The sequence below is a fragment of the Cebus imitator genome, unplaced genomic scaffold (genome assembly GCF_001604975.1).
Source record: "Cebus imitator isolate Cc_AM_T3 unplaced genomic scaffold, Cebus_imitator-1.0 Scaffold35, whole genome shotgun sequence".
In the NCBI taxonomy this organism is placed as follows: Eukaryota; Metazoa; Chordata; class Mammalia; order Primates; family Cebidae; genus Cebus; species Cebus imitator.
The window spans coordinates 9,017,265-9,021,927 of NW_016107350.1; the positions used below are offsets into that span (position 1 = coordinate 9,017,265).

General features: G+C 42.1%; 1 pseudogene; it reads left to right on the top strand.

Moving 5' to 3' along the window:
* Positions 1-2,950: 2,950 nt before the first annotated feature.
* On the top strand, positions 2,951-3,047 carry LOC119470579 (annotated as a pseudogene).
* The last annotated feature ends 1,616 nt before the right edge of the window (positions 3,048-4,663 follow it).

Genomic DNA, 4,663 nt, shown 5'->3' on the forward strand with positions numbered 1-4,663 from the left:
GAAGTTATTTCTTTCTTTTTCTTAGTTTTCCTTCTAACAGGATCCTCTGCTTTAGGACTGCTGGAGGTCCATTCCAGACCCTGCTTGCCTGGGGATCAGCTGCAGTGGCTGCAGACCAGTAAGGGTTGCTGCCAGGTTCTTCTTCTGTTATCTTTTTCCCAGAAGGATACCTGCCAGATGTCAGCCTGAGCTCTACTTTATGAGGTGTCTCTTTGGATATACGGGGGGTCAGGGGGCTGCTTGAGGAGACAGTCTGTCCCTTATAGGAGCTCAAGTGCTGAGCTGTGAGCTCCGTAGTTCTGTTCAGAGCTGCTGGGCAGGTACATTTAAATCTACTGCAGTGGAGCTCATAACCACCTTTTTTCCCAGATGCTCTCTCCTGGGAAGTTGGAGCTTTATTTGTAAGTTCCTGATGTGCTGCTACCTTTTGTCAGAGATGCTCTGCTCATCGAGGAGATAGCATAGTCACAGTCTGCCAGCAGAGATATTGCTAAGTTGCCATGGGCTGTGCCCAGCTGCTGTGTGAACTTCCTTGCAGTTTTATTTATAGAGGTATAGTTAGAACTGCCTCGGTAATGATGATCTGCCTCAGTAATGGCAGACTGCCTCAGTAATGGCAGACTGCCTCGGTAATTGTGGACTCCCTCAGTAGTGGTGGACTGCCCTGGTAGTGGTGGACTGCCTTGGTGGTGGTGGACTGCTGCGGTAATGGTGGACACCCTTCCCCCAACAGAGCTGGACCATCCGGGGTCCAGCTGTGCTTGCTGTCAAACTCTCAATCCAGAGTGTTTCAGATTGCTAGTCTTTGTGGGGATGGGAACTGCCAAGCCAGATCACCTGGCTCCCTGTTTTTTCAATTAATGGGTGACTTTGTCTTCCAGGCATTCCAGGTGCCAGTTGAAACAGCACAGAGATTTGTGTCAGTTTTTGTGTGAAGACCCACTGCACCATCTGAAACAGCCATGCTGGAGACTTGTGGCACTTTCCACCTGGAATCTCCTGGTCTGTGGGCAATAAAAATTCATTTGGAAATGCGGTGATCAGTTACCCTCTGTGTTCTTGCTGGGAACTGCATTCCAGAGCTGTTCCTATTCGGCCTTCTTGGAGCATCCTTTTTTGGCTTTTTCAATTTGTTGGATATTCTAAACATTTAAATTGATTGGACAGTTTTTTAAAAAAGTCAGTTTCATGTGTATGCCTTACATGCCTACCACTGTGACAATTTATGCTATTGTAAATTAACAAACTAAGCAATAATTCTCTAACAACAACATAATCACCAAAATGTTTTCCAGAAACTGAAAATTCAGTCTACTAGCTGTTTAAGAGTTCAGCTCTGCAGGGGAGTTCAAAACCCATATCCACAAGTCATGTGACCTTGAGAAAGTTACTTAACCTTCCTGAGAGTCTCAGGAAATGGGTCTGTATACTAGGGATAAAAACAGAACCTGTTTCATAGTATCAAGGTGAGGATAAAATAATTCATGTAAAACACTTAGTACAGTGCCTGGCACATGAACAGCATTCAATATTGCTGGACATCATCAGCATCAACATCATAATCATCACTATCATCATCATCATCATCACTATCATCACCATCACCATTACTGCCATCATCACCATCATCAACATCATCATCATCACCATCATCATCATCACCATTATCAACAACATCATCATCATCACTATCATCACCACCACCATCACTTTCATCATCACCATCACCATTATCATCATCATCACCATAACTATCATCACCATCACCATCACTTTCATCATCACCATCATCATCACCATCACCATCACCATCATCATCACCACCACCATCACTTTCATCATCACCATCACCATCACCATTATCATCAACATCATCATCACTATCATCACCATCACCATCACTTTCATCATCACCATCATCATCACCATCATCATCACCATCACTATCATCACCATCACCATCACTTTCATCACCATCATCAACATCATCATCATCATCACCATCACCATCATCACCATCACCATCATCATCATCATCATCACTATCATCACCATCACCATCGCTTTCATCATCATCATCATGACCATCATCATCATCACCATCACCATCATCATCATCATCATCACTATCATCACTATCACCATCACTTTCATCATCATCATCATCATCACCATCACCATTATCATCACCATCATCATCATCACCATCACTAACATCACCATCCTAATTGTCATCATCAGCACCATCACCATCACCATCATCAATATCATAATCATCATCACTATCATCACCATCATTATTAACCTCATCATCATCATTACCATTACCATCATTAACATCATCATCACCATCTCCCCAGCACTATCACCATCATCATCAGCATCATCATTATCATCATTGGCATCATCAGCATCATGATAGTTATCATGAACATTATTGTGATCTTTATCATTATTATTAAATCATCATCAACAACATCATCCAAACATAATTTACATTCCTTTGCTGTAACCCCTGCTCTTGGGATATTTACAACATAATAGACAAGACAGATTAGCCAATAAACAGTTGTAATTCATCACAACATAACCTGTGATGTGATAGATATAATGAATAAGAGGAACACGATAGAACCTATGATGTGATAGATATAACTAATAAGAGGAGTCTATCCCCTCTACCTAGAAGAACAAGATCTGACTTCCTGGAGGAAAGGATGTCCAGGGTTGGTTGGAAGAATTCTTATCTAGCAGCTAGGTGCAGATTTTCAATGCAAAGGGAGAAATGTTATACAAACAACCAGGACTGATAATGTGTGATATCTTCAAGGTTGTACTGGCATGGTATTCAAAGTGAGAAGTGAACAAGACTGAGTTTCAAGCTCTAAGAAATGAGGACACTTAGGGGACATATGGAGAGAGCAAGAAGAACTTAGAAAACACAGCAGGAATGCTCCTTCAGCAGTACATGAATGAAAATTGGAACAATACAGAGAAGATCAGCATGCAGGGATGACATACACATTTGTGAAGTAGGTTATATTTTAATGTCCATCAACAGATGAATGGATAAATATAGTGTGGTGTATACATACAATGGGTTTTTATTTGGCTTTAAAAATGAATGAAATCCTGATACATGCAACAACATGAATGAACCTTGAAGACATTATGCTAAATGGAATAAGCCAGTCACAAAAGGACAAATACTGTATGATTCCACTTATATCTGGCACCTAGAAAAAGCAACTTAATAGAAACAAAAAGTAGAATAGTGGTTTCCAGGGGCTAGGGGATGGGAGGATGGGGAGGTTTCATGGGTACAGAGTTGCTCTTTGGGGTTAATAAAAAAAAGATCTGGAAATGGAAATAGAGATGATAGTTGTATGTAATCCCACTGAATTGTATAGTTTAAAAGGCCTAAAATGGTCAATTTTATGTCATGTATATTTTGCCACAATTTCTATATTGAGCAAGAGAAGCCAAAGTAGTGGTTCTGTGCATCAGAAGGGTACACAGATCACGAATCCGGGGAGGGAGTGCATCAGGCAGAGATTGGACAACAATGTTGGTTCTGCTGAAAGGACAGACAAGGGCTATAGACACTGGACGTAGACACTGTAGAGTCAGCTCCATCTTTGGAGAGAAGAGTCTCCAGGGGGCAGAGAGGCAGAGACCAGATGGCAGTGGGGTGAGGAAAAAATGAGAAGCAATAAGCAGGAGAGATGGACAAAGGTTCATGATGAGAGTCTCTGTAAGTAGGTGGAAGAAAGGTAGCTGGAGGGAAGTGGGGATTTGAACGCGTTTTCTTGGTAAAGGATGAATTTAAATGCTGACAGAAAAAGCCATGTTAGAGAGGAAGGTAGAAAAAGCCAGAGTGAGAGGAGCAGGGAACCCAATACACTGAGGAGTTGGGGAGAATGAGGGCCTGAGCCCTAGAGACACGCCTTGTCCAGGGATAGAGACCAGGAGACCACAGAGCAGGGCCGAGGGCCCTTTTGAAGCTGGACACCATGAATCTGTAATGATGGCGAAGGTGAGAGGTGATAAAGACAGAGGTAAATGTCATGATTAAGTGAGCAATGGCCAGCCACAGTGGCTCATGCCTATAATCTCAGGACTTTGGGAGGCTGAGGCAGGCAGATTACCCGAGGTCGGGAGTTCAAGACCAGCCTGGACAACATGGTGAAACTCCATCTCTACTAAAAAATACAAAAATTAGCTGGGTGTGATGGTGCCTGCCTGTAATTCCAGCCTCTTGGTAGGCTGAGGCATGAGAATCGCTCAAACCTGGGAGGTTGAGGTTGCAGTGAGCCGAGATCGTGCCACTGCACTCCAGCCTGCACAACAGAGTTAGACTCCATTTCAAAAAAAACCAAAAAAGCAGTAAATATAGGTCTCAAGAACTTTAAACTTCTTCCAAAGAGAATTAAAAAAATGTTTAAAGAAAGAAAAAAGATACCAAGGTGTATTTCTATTATCCTTTTAAACTTCTTTCTCTGGACGGAAGGTAGCTACAAAGCAGTATCTTCACTGAAACAGCCAAGTTGACATTCTTCTGTGTCTAGCATTATCCTAGATATTCCCCAATGCCAACAAGAGTTCAATTTGCAGAGACAGATGAGAAATTTCAGCAAATTGATTCAGCAATCTAGTGTTTTTC